Source organism: Oryzias latipes, chromosome 7, assembly GCF_002234675.1.
Source record: "Oryzias latipes chromosome 7, ASM223467v1".
NCBI classification, from domain to species: Eukaryota; Metazoa; Chordata; class Actinopteri; order Beloniformes; family Adrianichthyidae; genus Oryzias; species Oryzias latipes.
Window position 1 is genome coordinate 32,031,719 of NC_019865.2, and position 16,966 is coordinate 32,048,684.

A 16,966-nucleotide genomic window follows, 5' to 3' on the forward strand; every position below is an offset into this window, starting at 1 on the left:
AGCTCAGATTAATGTAGACAGAGCTCAGATGAATGCAAATAGAGCTCATATTAATGCACATAGAGCTCAGATTAATGCAGACAGAGCTCACATTAATGCACACAGAGCTCAGATTAACACTGAAAGAGCTCAGATTAACGCAAATAGATTTCAGATTAATAGACAGAGCTCAGATTAATGCAGACAGAGCTCGGATAATTCAGACAGAGCACGGATTAATGCAGACAGAGCTCAGATTAAAAACAGAGCTCAGAATAACGCAGACAGGAAAAACTCATTAGGCAGAGAGGGCAATTTAATGCAAAAACGACCTACATTTTGGCAAACAGAGCTGAGATTAACACAGTGAGAGCTAAGATTAATGCAGACAAAGCTCAGATAACGCATACAGAGCTCAGATTAATGTAGACAAAGCTCAGATTGATGCAGACAGAGCTCAGATTAATGTAGACAGAGCTCAGATTAATGCAGACAGAGCTCAGATTAATGTAGACAGAGCTCGGATGAATGCAAATAGAGCTCATATTAATGAACAGAGAGCTCAGATTAATGCAGACAGAGATCAGATTAACACTGAAAAAACTCAGATTAATGCACACAGAGCTCAGATTAAAAACAGAGCTCACATTATTGCAGACTGGCAAAACTCATTAAGTCAGAGAGGGCAATTTAATACAAAAACGACCTACATTTTGGCAAACAGAGCTGAGATTAACACAGTGAGAGCTAAGATTAATGCAGACAAAGCTCAGATAACGCATACAGAGCTCAGATTAATGTAGACAGAGCTCAGATCAATGCAGAAAGAGCTCAGATTAACACTGAAAGAGCTCAGATTAATGCAGACAGAGCTCAGATTAAAACAAAGGTCAGATTAATGCAGACAGAGCTGAGATTAATGCAGACAGAGCTGAGATTAATGCAGACAGAGCTGAGATTAATGCAGACAAAGCTCAGATAACGCATACAGAGCTCAGATTAATGTAGACAGAGCTCAGATTAATGCAGACAGAGCTCAGATTAATGTAGACAGAGCTCAGATGAATGCAAATAGAGCTCATATTAATGCACATAGAGCTCAGATTAATGCAGACAGAGCTCACATTAATGCACACAGAGCTCAGATTAACACTGAAAGAGCTCAGATTAACGCAAATAGATTTCAGATTAATAGACAGAGCTCAGATTAATGCAGACAGATCTCGGATAATTCAGACAGAGCACGGATTAATGCAGACAGAGCTCAGATTAAAAACAGAGCTCAGAATAACGCAGACAGGAAAAACTCATTAGGCAGAGAGGGCAATTTAATGCAAAAACGACCTACATTTTGGCAAACAGAGCTGAGATTAACACAGTGAGAGCTAAGATTAATGCAGACAAAGCTCAGATAACGCATACAGAGCTCAGATTAATGTAGACAAAGCTCAGATTGATGCAGACAGAGCTCAGATTAATGTAGACAGAGCTCAGATTAATGCAGACAGAGCTCAGATTAATGTAGACAGAGCTCGGATGAATGCAAATAGAGCTCATATTAATGAACAGAGAGCTCAGATTAATGCAGACAGAGATCAGATTAACACTGAAAAAACTCAGATTAATGCACACAGAGCTCATATTAAAAACAGAGCTCACATTATTGCAGACTGGCAAAACTCATTAAGTCAGAGAGGGCAATTTAATACAAAAACGACCTACATTTTGGCAAACAGAGCTGAGATTAACACAGTGAGAGCTAACATTAATGCAGACAAAGCTCAGATAACGCATACAGAGCTCAGATTAATGTAGACAGAGCTCAGATCAATGCAGAAAGAGCTCAGATTAACACTGAAAGAGCTCAGATTAATGCAGACAGAGCTCAGATTAAAACAAAGGTCAGATTAATGCAGACAGAGCTGAGATTAATGCAGACAGAGCTGAGATTAATGCACACAGAGCTCAGATTAAAACAGAACTCAGATTAATGCAGACAGAGCTCAGATTAACGCAAATAGATTTCAGATTAATAGACAAAACTCAGATTAATGCACACAGAGCTCAGATTAATGCAGACAGAGCTCGGATTATGCAGACAGAGCTCAGATTAAAAACAGGGCTCAGAGTATTGCAGACAGGAAACACTCATTAGGCAGAGAGGGCAATTAAATGCAAAAACGACCTACATTTTGGCAAACAGAGCTGAAATTAACACAGTGAGAGCTAGGATTAATGCACACAGAGCTCAGATAACACATACAGAGCTCAGATTACTGTAGACAGAGCTCAGATTGATGCAGACAGAGCTCATATTAATGCAGTCAGAGCTCGGATAATGCAAACAGAGCTCGGATTAATGCAGACAGAGCTCAAAATAAAAGCAGGGCTCAGAGTAACGCATACAGAGCTCAGATTAACGCAAATAGATTTCAGATTAATAGACAGAGCTCAGATTAACGCACACAAAACTCAGATTAATGCAGACAAAGCTCGGATAATGCAGACAGAGCTCGGATTAATGCAGACAGAGCTCAGATTAATGCAGACAGAGCTCAGATCAAAAACAGGGCTCAGAGTAACGCAGACAGGAAACACTCATTAGGCAGAGAGGGCAATTTAATGCAAAAACGACCTACATTTTGGCAAACAGAGCTGAAATTAACACAGTGAGAGCTCAGATTAATGCAAATAGAGCTCATATTAATGCACATAGGGCTCAGATTAATGCAGACAGAGCTCAGATTAACACTGAAAGAGCTCAGAATAATGCACACAGACCTCAGATAAAGCAGACAGAACTCAGAAGAATTCAGATAGAGCTCAGATAATGCAGACAGAGCTGAGATTAATGTATACAGAGCTCAGATAACACAGACAGAGCTCAGAGTAATGCACACAGAACTTGGATTATTGCAGACAAAACTCGGATTATTGCAGAGTAGCTGAGATTAATCCACACAGAGCTCAGTTTAATGCAGAGCTCAGTTAGCGCAGACAGATCTCAGATTAATGCAGACAGATCTTGGATTAACGCAGACAGAGCTAAATGGTAAATGGCGTATACTTATATAGCGCCTTTCTTCCTACAAGGACAAAGCGCTTTACAGTCACAGACCCATTCACCCAGTCACACACACATTCACACACACAGTCACACACTGGTGGTCGCTCCGCTGCCAAACACAGGCGCCCGCCTACCACCAGAGGCAAGGTGGGGTTCAGTGTCTTGCCCAAGGACACTTCGACTCATGGGCGTGCAAGGCGGGAATCGAACCTTCAACCTTACGATCATGCTCAGATTAATGCAGACAGAGCTCAGATTAAAAACAGAGCTCAGATTAACGCAGACAGGAAAAACTCATATTAGGGAAGAGAGGGCAATTTAATGCAAAAACGAACTACATTATGGCAAACAGAGCTGAGATTAACACAGTGAGAGCTCAGATTAATGCACACAGAGCTCAGATTAACACTGAAAGAGCTCAGATTGACGCAAATAGATTTCAGATTAATAGACAGAGCTCAGATTAATGCACACAGAGCTCAGATTAATGCAGACAGAACTCAGATTAATGCAGGGAGAGCTCAGATAATGAACACAGAGCTCAGTTTAATACAGACAGAGCTCAGATTAACACTGAGAAAGGTCAGATTAATGCAAGTGGAACCAGACCAGGCCTTACAGATAAAGGTTTTACTGCCATGGCAGAGAAATTCAGAGGATAATAATTTTAACCTTGAGACACACACATGCAGAAACACAAAGAGGCAGTGAAAGATCAGCACATTAGTTAATTACCCTGCTGAGCTGAGGGCGGGGCAGCAGAGAGGTCAACAGATGGACCCTGTGTGGGTCTGAAAGTGTGCACAGGCGGGCAGCTGGCCAGACACAAGACACCGATAAGAGTTTCTCTAACTGGACTGCGGTTTCTCCGGAGCATCCATCGCCTCACTGAAGCAGTCGCTCTGCACATGCTCAGTGTGCACGTGTTTGTTTTTACTGCAGCAGGGAGGACGTTTGTTCTCCAAAACTTCTGTCCTCACAGACCCCAAATCTGATTTCCGTATTCAACTAGAGCAGACCCGTCAGAACCCTTAAGTTAAGACACTGAGTCGAAGGCCAAAAGCACCATGCAGTTTAAACGAGTCAGATCCCTGATTTAAAAATCCATGAACAGTAAGAGCCTGGTAAAGTTGAGATCTGTGTTCATCTGGATCAGATGATCTATGGCATCACTTTTGGTTCTGAATGTTCTCCACGACTGTATGAAAAGCTTTTCAATGCAAAGTCCATGACGTTAACTGACTGGAGCTGCAGTCAGTTAACGTCAGCTCTGCTGTCAGATCAAAAGCAGATCCTTCACCTCAAGTCATTAAGTAATTATGAAAGCTGTACTCAATTATCAGAAGGAATAACATTTGATGCGAGGACTTTGATTTTAACACGTCGAGACGTTAAGATGCTGAGCATCTGAGACAGAGTTGGATAAAAGCAGCACAGACACAAACGGCCTTCATGGAGCGTCATCAGTCTTCCTTCCTTCACTGAAAATAAGTGTGTGCTTATTATCTGGTACCAGAACCCCCCCCCCCCCCCCCCCCACACACACACACACACACACACACACTCCTTGAATAGCAGCAGTGTTTCTCTGATTCTCCAAATGATTCACACTCAAACAAGAGGAAAAGCCCTGCTTTAAAATGAGAACCTTTTCATCTAATTGACTGACTATGGTAAATCAACACAACTCTTTTCTATATTTTATATTTTCCTGTTAGTCAACATAAGCCACACTTGTCCTGCAGAGGCTGATCTTTGTGTTGGTAGAAGTCCTGTCACATTCAGCAATGGAGGTGCATCTGACCACCTGTGCACACCTGTACAGCCTGCTTTCTGGTCGTCTAAAATGAAAACATTTCTTTCTTTCATTGTCAAAACTACAGAGCTGACCCCCAATCCTCATTGTCTGCGCCAACACTCAGCCTCAGTGTGGACTCAAAGCCATCCAACACCAGCTGTTTTTGACACGGTCTCAATGAGTAACTCGTTACCCCCCAGCTCCCCTCTGGGCTCTTATCTCTGAGCATCTCAGGATCAGACCTCCCTGCAGCCGCTCTCACCAGGAAGCTGTGGCACAATGAGTCTTTGTTGTGTGCTTTTCTGAGCCTGAGATTCGCACAGAGCCTCTGTCAGAAACCGAGGGGTGATGGGAGGGTCAAGCGAAGGGGGTGGGGGGCACTGCATTATGAAGGGTGGAGCGCTGAGTTTACGAGTCCCTGGTGGGCAGTGATGCAGCAGCTGGGTGGAGCCTGAGAAACGGTCAATTGGTGAAGTTCTTGAATGGAACCGTGAAGCTGTATGTTCTTCACAAACTCTGAGACCAGAAGAGGAAAAATGTCAGAGAAGCTTCTGTTAAAAACGTCTTCGGTCAAGCTTCACTCAACGACACCAAAACCACTCTGCAGACTAAACACTAGCAATGTGCAGTACTAAGGTAAAACCAAAGGCAAACACACATACCCTGGAATGGTGAATATTATGCAGCCAACAAGTCTAAGCGCCAGAACCTGACTAACCTGACCAAAGGGGTTCCTCATGGCATGGTTTCAGGACCTCTTCTGTTGATTTCTGATAAAACTCAGAGTGTCAAGTTTTGATTATCTAATACGGTCTCTCTCAACTGCAACATGCCACAGAGCAGTCCTTTGTTGGATGTAAAACTTTCTTTTAATGCCAACCAAACTGGACATTTTCTCACATTCAAAGTCATTTCAAACCTGAGTTTCTCCCCTGGAGTGGATTGCAGAGTTTCTGGCTGGTCAGATCTGAAAGAGTGAGTCGGTAAAGGAGAAAAGGCGCAACTATCTATTTTGAATTTTTATCTGATGTGTAAATGTCATAAAATTAATCATTGCAAATTATTATTTGAGAGTTCTGATAAAAAGATTGTGGGAACTTTAAATGAAAGTGATGCAAGTTGGATTCGTCTAATGAGACACAACAGCTGAGAGGTAAAGTGACAACCAAAGCAAGTCTATTGAGACTTGACTGAGTCAATAGATTTACTTCTATAATTCCCAATGGCGTGTTATGACAGGACATGGTATTATACACTGAAGTGCTGGACAGCTAAAATGTCCAATCAATTTAATTTGAATTAGCAAATTCAAGGTTTGATTAGATTTGATATTAGATTTCAGATTGATTTTTTATGAACATTTCTAACCAATTTCCCTTTTGAAGGACATTTTCACATAACTAGTGACATAAACGGACCAACTGATGATATAATGACCTGATCCAGGGACCACTTCTGTTTGTGATCAAGGGTGGAACATTCCTTAATGAAGCCAAGCTCTTACATGAAGGATTAACTGATGTTCGTTAAGCATTGTTTTTGCTGGAATAAAAAAAAAGAAATTGCTCTCAAACCCTTTAGCACCCCAGTTGTGGCTCCAGTGTTGACACTTTTTGAATTACCGTAACTCTATGAGAAGCGACTAGTGTTGCATACAGATGCAAAGCTGCTTTTCCGCTTCTAAATCCGTTGGATTTACGTCAACTGTAGTTCAAGGAGCGTGTTTTTTCTGTCACCAGGAACGGCTCCAGCATTAAATAAAACCAGTTTGTGGATTTGATGAATTATGTTTATTTTTTTTATTTTCAACCTAGAACTAATGATCTTTTAAGCATTTTGACATCTGATGATGATGATGATGATGATGATGATGATGATGATAATGATGATGAGGCCCCATTCTATGGCATACTCTGGAAAGTAAAGTTAAGAGCTCATTATTATCAGACACCTTCTTCTCCCATCTTCTAGGAGAGTGGTGACCTGCAGTTACATCTCCAATAGGAATCAGTTGCTGGTTTAACTCCTCAATCCAAGCCCAATTCCTTCAGTTTTTCACATTTAAGCAGTGAGCTATTGGATCCCATTTACAGCTCAGCAGTTAGACCATACCATGGCCATCTAACCCCAACATATGGCCCTTCTGGTGGTTGTGACGGCTCTGTCAGCATCCCCGGGCACTGACTGTTGTGAGCACGAGCCGACACGAATAGCATAACCATGTTAAGCACTGCCCCCTACATTACCGGCATACATGTCATCCGTGCCTGAGCCCTGCTGGGAAATAGTCTATGAGTGGAGTAAGGGAAGGCAAACAAAAAAGCGCTTGTAGCACCTTTGCTACAGCGGGTTTCGAGATCCTTTGATCTGACGCAACCATGGATTGAATTCGTGATTTCCTGGTGTCAAGACATTTCCTAACGATAACAGACAGACGGTAAGTCTGTGGGAAAAGCGTCTCAGATTCAAGCTTTTAATGAAAGAGATGAAAAAGGCCGTTATTAATCCAAATACCAACATATTTTTAGAAAGAAATGTTTTAACTGAACTCTCCATTGAAGGTCAGAATGCTGATAAGCTCTAAAGCCCATTCATTTGGTCTGTTTGTATAAAAGTCACAAAGGAAAACATGCAACTGTTGACAGAATTAAGTTCATTTACAGTCTTGTTTACAGGATAGACGAAAATGAATTTTTGCTGATATCAACAATAGCCAATGTCTAAAGCTTTCATAAATAAAAACCAAGAGAAAACACTTTTCAAAATTGAATTTAGATTTTTACTTTTAGCTTTTCCATTTAAAAAACAGAGCAAGAAGGCCGTTCAGTACCTACTAAACTCCCCTCAAGGATCAAAGCTCCTTCAGTCCAGCTCAGGCTATCCAGATGAAGAGGACCACAAATGCCAGTCCAAACATCTTCAATAGTGGAGTCACCCACAGTGTCTCTGAGTTCACAGAGTCAGCAGTGGGTCCAGTTTAGAGCATCCCACAGGTTCTGTTTGAACACACCACAGTTCTCTACATTGTCACCTGCAGACTCTACACACCCTCACTCTTTGTTTTGGTCAGATTCACTGACGTGTGCGACCATAGACCCACTCCAATAACAATCCTGTTGTTTGGGTTTCGAACATGTTCTTGTAGCATTGCTCATATGATGGAGGAGATGTATACAGAAAAAATCAGATTGAAACTGCATCTCTGAGAATTTTTTGATTCAAATCATGGTGAATCGGGAGCAGACAACAAAAAGGAAGTTGGAAAAAGCCTTGAGCTGTGATGCAGCTGCTAGAGTTGGCAGGATTCAAGCTCCCTGCTCCGCTCCATTCTGATCATCCACCTGCAGACACATAGATCCATGATCGTCTTTGTTTTCCTGGATCTAAACTGGACGGATGAATAGATACCATCTTGCTGCCATTTTTGTTGGACTCCTAATGTTAGCTCGGGGGTGTGAGGGGCTGTAAGCTAGCGGGAAAAAGCGTAAACAAAGGGATGATGAAAAATGAGGAAAAAGCTTCCTCCACGCCAACAGTCCCACCAACAGCTCAGAGGTGAACTTCTAATGAACTGCTGCTGCTCTGCAGAAACTATGTCCTAGAATTTTTAGATTTTGGCTAAAAACAGCATCATCATCATTAAAGACCACTGGGAACACTGTGAAATCGATGACAGATGATGGGAGTGCGACTTTAAACATGGTGGTAGAGACAGACGTTTGCCTGCTTGGCTTTCTCTGACAGGATGACTGTTCTCTTTGGCTCCACTCTCATGCAAAAGAGATTTGAAATCTCATGGGAATTCTGCTGGTTAAAGATTAAAAATAAATAAAAGGAAATAGTTTAAGAAGATAATCTGGGTTGGCTAGAGGGGTTCAGTCTCTGTGACTCTCAGCTTCATTCAGATGTCCCCCAACACTCAGATGCCAGAGACATCCTGTTTTCCAGAACCTGAAAGCAAACACGGCTTCTCCTGCACACGTGGGGGGGGGCCCTCCAGATGACTGACAGGTGAAAGTCACATTTTCTCACAAGCATTAGAAGGTTTGAGTACCTACAGTCCATCCAGCCTGGAGCCAACAACCATCCACCTCATCCACTGAGGACTCATTCCAACCTGTCAAAGCAGTTCCTGTTCATTCTAATGTCTGTGATGTAAACCATGTTTGGAGCTCCTCCAGAGGAAATACACACCGTCAGTTATCTTACAGACTTTGGGTCCTCTTTTCTAGCTTTTTCTGGATTGCTTGTCCAAACATATTGAAGTCTAAAGGTTTGTGTTCAACAGGTCCAGGTTAACCAGTTCTTCAGACTCCAAACAGAACATTTGTTTTTTGTTTTTTTTTGCGTTTGCTTTTCCTTCAAAGACATTCCCTCTAAATGCCTCGCTTTGTTTCAGCAGACGGCTCCCTCTGTGAGGCTCTGGCGTTGTGTCATTTGTTCTACTTATAAATAATAATTAAATGTAAAAAACAGGCATTGTTTTCATCTGTAAAAAAGAAGTCAATTTACGGTGTTAGAGACAAAATAACTGATGTGATTTAGCCTGATTCTTGTGTGACTTCCTGTAATTATATAAACACAATGAGCTGTAAAGCACACAGTCTGTTAACACGTCCACTTTCATTTCAGTGCGTCCTCCTCTCAGCCAGCCCCTGTAATTACCAACCGCTGTAAACTGTCTGATGCGGCTGCTGATGGTTAACATGCCGGCGCGCCGTCCCACAGCGAGGCGGCTTCACTGTCGGTCTGTAAATCTCAGCTTCGCCTTGCTGCTGATGACTTGAGGTAAATAACAGCGACTCTCTGGAGATGCAGGTCAGCTCTGCTCCAGCAGTCCGAGCTGCTAATTACACTCTGCAGCTCCCAGCACAATCAGACACTGCTCATTAAACAGAGGAGGGAGGGAGGAGGCGCAGCAGGAGCGCCGGGACGGAGGACCAAACCGACACTTCAAAAATCTCAGGAAAACTTTTCCCAAATTCGGTTTTCCTACCTATTTTGTGACTGAAAAGGACATTGTGATGATCACTCCCAGCACCTCTAAAAGACAATAAGCCCAGCTGTGCCTGAAGTGTTCATGTGTTGTTTGTCTACATTGTTCTGTGGATCTTTTATGGTTCTGATCACAAATGTCACCCTGAAATATGTCAACTACATTCTACTCCAAACCTTTCATCAGGTAGCTTGATTATTAGCTAAGCAATGACACCAACTATATTTTAGCCTCTGTTGTTTTGTTTCTATGGTGAATGCGAGTGTGGAGACATGATGGAGAGAGCAGATGAGGAAATGATCAGCTGGTCTGTTGTGTCTCTGTGGGACCGTCCGTCGATGCTAATCTCCATGGCTTGTTCCGTTCTGCCTCTGAACCGTGTTTGTTTAACTAAATGCTGAGGCTAATGTAGCCTCCGCCGTAACCACTAAGAGTCAGACGTGTTTACAGGCTCAGCGTCCTCAGCTTCCATCAGCTGATCCATTAGATCAGAAGAGCATCGCACAAACACACACAAAGAAACAACACACTGGCGGTGTGGCCTTAGACCCGCACAAACACAGAAGGAAATAGAGCCTAGGCCAAAATCAGATCCACATTCTGATGATCCCCATCAAACAGGCATTCATTCTTGTGAAAATACACAAACTGTCTTTGAACTGCTAATATGAGTAAAACAGACAAACACGTGGACTGAGAAAAATAACCTGATAGCAGCTGACGTGGTAGCTCATAGACCTCCTACAGCCTCACCGCCCGATCAGAACACTTCACTCACTAAATGCAGGACTGCTTGTGGTTCCTAGAATTAGTAAAACTACAGTTGGAGGTAGAGCCTTTAGCCACCAAGCTCCTGTTTTATGGAATAAAAGGGAGAAAAGGGGGCCGACAGGCCCCCAGCCGTCCCCCAACTCCATCTGGATGAAGCTCGTCTGCTGGACTTTATATATGTAGTTGTAGGGTTAGATAAGTTAATTCTTCTCTAAGAGTTCTGGTACACCGCCTGTCCGTCCTGGGGGAGGATCCCTCCTTCATGTTGACCCCCCTGAGGTTTAAATGGTCTAAAGGTCTAAATGCTGTGACACCTGGGAACTGGCCCAGTTTTCCACCTGACCGGCAAGTTTTACAAGGAAAATCAATAAAAATTAAACTTTTGGGTAAAAAAAAAAACATTCATCGATGTTTGTACTTAAATGAATTTACATTTTACACAAAGAAATCAGAGTCAGTAAAAATCACACCATCCAAAAAAAAAAACCATCAGTAACCAGCAACAACATTAGAGTTAGACGTGTTAAAGTCTCACTCCAGTCATCTTTTACTTTTGTAGAAATGTTCCCCAGTGGTCTGTTAATTATGATGATCATGTTTTTAGCCAAAATCTCAAAAAGCTGTGTTGTTTTCTAGGACATAGTTTCTGCAGAGCAGCAGGAGTTTATTAGAAATTCACTTCTGAGTTGTTGGTCGGGACTGTTGGCATAGAAGTAAGCCTCCACTAATATCCCATCATTTCCTTTGCATCGGAATGTGGCAGAGCAGGGAGTTTTTGGCCCCACCATTTCTGTTTCTACATTAAAACCCAGAGCTATTTTAATCCGCAGGTTGTCATCTGCTCCTGATTCATCATGATTTCAATAAAGAAATACTCAGAAATGTAGTTTTAATCTTAAATGCTTTTATATACTGTATGTCTTTAATCTTGAGAAAAATCGGTGTATATTAATGTATAATCAAATGCACACGAGACATTGAATCATAGAAATAACAAAAAAGCTCTAACAAACCTGATAAACATTAAGTGAGGTTAAGTTAATGATTTCATATGATCAGTAAAGAAGCTGCAGAACTTCAATCTGTCTTAGAGATTTATGAGGGTAAAATAATGACCTTAAAACCAATAACCCATCATTTGTTCCATGCTACGGGTCATTTCAGCCCTAAAATGGCGAGCCTGTTTAATGGTGGGCCTGGTGGTGTCCTGGGGCCTCATTTATAAAACTTTGCGTAGGATTTGCGTCAGAAGTGGCGTACGGATGAAACATAGGACGTGCGTACGCACAGAAATATTCGGATTTATAAAACCGTGCGCACGCACATCCTACGCATCTTTCCCTTTATAAATCACAACCGATTCTAAATGCAGCGCAGCTTTTGCGGCTACATGACACGCCCATAGTTGCCCATAAATAGTCCGTGAAACGCCCACAAATTAATATTCATGGCTTGCTAAATCATGGCAAACACAGAGGGGAAATCAAAAAAACGTAACTTCACTCAATGTGAAGTAGAAGTTATCGTTGGCGAGGTGGAAAAGAGGAGAAAAGTGTTGTTTGGGGCACAGTGTGGGCATTACTAATGCCAAAAAGGCACGTGAGTGGCAAACGGTGGCAGACGCGTAAATGCTGTAGCCTCACAACCTCGGACGTGGCCGAAATAAAAAAGAAATGAAAGAAATGATCGGACATCAAAGTCGAGGCAAAGAAACGTCTAGCGCTGCATTGCCAGAGTGTGTCTGCCACGTGGGGGGGTGGGGGACCGGAGCTGACCCCTCTTGATGAGAAACTGGCCGCTATTATTGGGGAATCCCTATTAAGTCCCCCTTATCGGCGTCCTCCTCCGCCTCAGTCACCTGACTGAGACGGAGGGGACGCCGACGCGCCAGGGTCAGGCTGACACAGGAAAGAGAAATAATTCAAATGAATGCAGTCAAGTCACATGTATGCAGGCTACACAATTACAGATTATTAATATAGAACAATTTTATTTTAGTTGCTGGGTGTTCCAGTGGTTACGATGCTGCAGCTGAGCAGCCGTCTGGACCCAGCGTCTCCACGGCACGCGGCTCTCAACCCTCCAGCAGTGGACGCGTCCTCACCGATGCAGTCCTTGAAATGCAGAGGGAAGTCAGTAGTTCAATCAGAGAGGTGGCCAAGGAGTTGGGCGAAATCAAGATCGCCCTGACTGAAATAAACTGCACGATGAGGGAATTCTTAAATAAATAATATTTTCCACACCTCTTTTTCTTTACAAGCGACGCATCACTTCCAAACGCTGGCGCACAGCAGCAGCATTTGGCTCAAATGCGTGGGGATGGGGTTCAGGGTCGGGGCCAACACAGCAATCAGCGCCAGGGGGTAGAGGCACGTTTTTAAGCTGTGCCACATTGTGTAGCACAGCACATGCCAGCACAATTTGGCACACACTGTCACTTTCACGTGTTTCTTCCATCTGCCGACGGTGTCGCCGTTTCTCCTTTCACCCGTTTTTGTGCGTACGCCTGGGTCAGAGCTTGTGTGAAGGACCGCACATTTTCCCGTCAAGTTTGCTTTTTATAAATCTCAACTATTGCGTAGAGAGTGGCGTACGCCTTCTTTTGTGCGTACGCAACGTTTATAAATGAGGCCCCTGGTCTTTGACCGTCTTTGCTTCACAGTTTGACCTACGTCCCTTTTTTAACGGGGGCCTCATGAAACCCAATGACCGACCAGTTTCCCCTCCAACAGAAAACATGCAGAGGCAGGTAAAACCACACGGCAGTCACATCTACACATGTGCTCTTGAAGATGCCTACAGAGGTTTACCCGCCACATACAGGTAGCTGGACCTATGCAGGTGCTGCCGGGGGGGGGGGGGGGGGGCGTCATCTACATGATGCAGAGGAGAGAACAAATGAGAATGGAGATCAAAAAGGAAAAAGGACGATCTATGATGTCTGAGGACATTGTCACACTGATCCCACGTTGGGACGTAAAGTTAGGACAATCAGATATAAACAGGACAACTTTTGTTGGACGACTGTCTGACATTAAAGGCACCAGGATTCCATGACTGGCAGGTACTGGTCTATTCACAGACCAGTACCTGCCAGTCATGGTCTGTTCTTCTGCTTCTAGTTATGATGATGGAACAGACTGAAACTTCAACAATCATCTTAATTCTGTCTGATAGAAGTTAGGAACCGGATATTGATAAATCATGTCATAAAATGGTTACGGTAGAACAGGGGTGGGATTATATAAATTCATTTCCTTCCACTCCCTTTCAAGCAATATTTATTAATACGTCTAATTATCCTAAGTAGGATCCGTCATTGTATGAATGTATAACTGATGATTGTATTGGTTTTGTGTATTATTCATATTTGATTGCTTGAAATAAACCATTTCACAAATCAAATCAAATCAAATAACAAAAATCAAAAATCCTGACGTAAGGGATTCTTCAGTAACGATTGATAAGAAAATGAAAACAACCATCTGGGCTAGTTGTCTAAATGAAGCCAGTGAGACTCAGACAGAAATTCCTGCTACTGAACAATGAAGTTTTCCAGATTCTTGGATTTCTTCCAGATCATCAAGTGGAAATGAAATCTGTGTCCAAACAAACAAGTAAACTAGAATGAATGTCAAATCCATTCACATGTTAGTTTCCTAAAGTTCACCACTGTTGTTTTCCCACATCCAAAGAATCCAAAGGGAACATTCTTAGAACATTCTAGACACTGGATAATCACATGACTTTATTCAAAGTCTGTCCACACATTGGACTGGAATGATGGACTGATCCGTTTTAATGACATCACGTGTGTTGTCCGCTCCAATTGGTTGGTTTTACCGTGTAGTCAAATAAACCTACTATGTTTCAATCCAAATGGTATTTTCCAATCCGGTTATCGATTTATTTCATTTTGAAACCATTTTTAATGGTGTTGGTCGATTTGATTCGATTCTGCCCCAGACAGTTTCGCATTCTTCTTCTGATTCAGTTAATTACACCCCTAATAAATAATGATGAGAGAATAAGGAGGGGCAACAGTGGTTCCTCGGAAAATTGCAGACCGTTCATGCTCTTGCTGTGTCGCAGATTTTTCATGAAGCAGTTCTGCATGCTTTTTTTCCCGGCGCATTGGCTTCTGCGTCATGCTTGGCTGTAGACACCGTCAATCAATCTCCTCGGTGTCTCCTGGACAATTTTTTATCGAATCTCAGATCACAGCATAGATTTTAATTTATTCCATAATCCATGACTTATTTTTCTATTAAATTTAACAGCTAAAAAGGGTGAAAATGTTCCCGATTTCTGAAAAAAGTGGAAAAGTGTGTAGTGAGGAGTTTTACGGCTCAAAACATCTAAATTCCTACTTTGTGGATTACACCTATCACTAGTTAACTTTAGTCCATAACTCCTGCAAAAAATGAGGGAACTCTGTCAATCAAAATGATAACACTGGAATCTGTATTTGTATGCAACCATAGTTGAATGTTTTAAACTTGAAAAAGTAACATCAAGAAAGCCGTTCATCCATTGGATGTTGTAGGTGACTTGTGACCCGAAGGATGCTACTCTGACAGAAAACCCAACAGTGTACTCCTGCCACCGTCAGCCAAGTCACGCTGCATTAAACTGCACCAAGCTCTGTGTTTACCCCTGGCAGGGGTCATAAAGAGCTCTGAAAGTGATCACTGATTGGATGAATGAGCAGTGAAAGCCAGGGCTGGACTTCATCCATCACAAATGAAGACAAGGAAGGAGGTGAGGGAGGTTCACCAGACTAATTCAGTCATTAGGCACTGCCGGCCACATTCAGCGCCACACGTTCTTTAGACTTTACAAAACCTTCAAGTTTTCTAACCGAAAAATGAAACACAAAGACGAAACAGCAGAAGAACTCTATGAAGGGACGGGGGAGGACTCTAGACCAAATTATTCTCCAGAAATCCTGATTTCCTTCTAGACTGAGCCCACAACCTGCTGGATATAATTTCACAGCCTGTGAGGAGCCTGAAGCTCACGTTGGTCCAGTCCTTCAAGAGCGGCGCCCCTCAGAGGCTGATGCAAGTCTCTGAAATCAGGACATTGCAAAAGCTCAATTAGAAGCAGGACGCGAAAAATGAGAGGCAGCAGAAGAACACACAGAAGCACATCCCCTAAGAGGGCCGCATGCTGCAACTTTAATGAAAGTCATCATTGCTGCACAGAAACTCAGCAGCTTAAAGTGCTTAGACAGAAAAAAGAAAGACAAACTGCAGGAATCGCCTTGATGCGACTCAGGAACAGAGAAGCACCGGCTCCGTTCATCATCCTGCCTTTGATGAATACAGGACGGTGAAAACCAACAATGTCAGCTCCCACTACCTGCAGCTGTAAAGACTCTCCTGGTATCCTGCTCCCCCTTTATTACTCTAACCTTTTGGTGCCTCCTTACCATCAATAATCAACTGAGTCACTGACAGAGAGGCAGAACCGGCTGTTTTCCAGCTTGCTATGTCCCAGGTTTGATACCAACCTTTCCTCCTGTGTGCCGGTGAATCTCCTCTGTGTGAAAACTGGCTGTTAGCAGACAGCAAGGTCACAGACATCCAAGAATCATACAATACAACACATCAAGTAAAAAAATGTAGCCTTTCTCAGATGTTCAAACAGCAACGTTCAGCCTTCAAACCCGGGTGAAAGATGAAAGCCCAGAATATGTTCCAAACAATCTTCTCCACATTTGTGTAAATGAAGTTCTAAATTTAAAGACGTTTCTTTTTTAAACCATCTCCAACAGTCTTCTCCCCTAAATGAAGTGTTCATGAGAAAGGCTTCTAGGTTTCCTCAGGATGGCTGAGGCGGGTGTGGCCGCTCACCTGGCCCGCCTGATGTCAAGGGTCTGAATCCTTCTGTTGGTGCAAACAGGTCAGACGCCGGGCATTACTGTTCAGCCACATTTCAGTCACCCTACTGTTGTTTACTGATACTGTTGTGGCGTGTTAAGAAGAGAAATGTGGATGCAGAAACTGTGCTGACGGTTATGACTCTTCCTGCTGTCATGGATCTAAAGAGGCGTTTTGCAGAAGCACAATAAGACAAAGCTCCCTTCAGGACAATAAAGTGCGTCTGATGTGAGTGAGGATCATAAAGTTTATCATAAAGAGCAGCTTCAACATGTTCAGAGGATTCATTCAAAATATTCTTTTCTTAAGACAACAATGTTTTGGAACAAAGACATCCTCAGGATTTGCACTGTACTGATTTCTCTCTTTACACTACGGTTACAGTATGACGCCACACAATCCAGATGATCCAGAACCGAACCCGTACAGAACTCCTGAGTTCCACTACATCAGAGTAGAATCCACCCAGT

General features: G+C 42.8%; 1 protein-coding gene across 1 annotated transcript in view; it reads right to left on the reverse strand.

The window, feature by feature from the left end:
- plxna3 (plexin A3) overlaps nucleotides 1-16,966 on the reverse strand; it is a 97,577-nt gene that overhangs the window by 72,061 nt on the left and 8,550 nt on the right. The gene's annotated exons all lie outside the window — the stretch shown is intronic.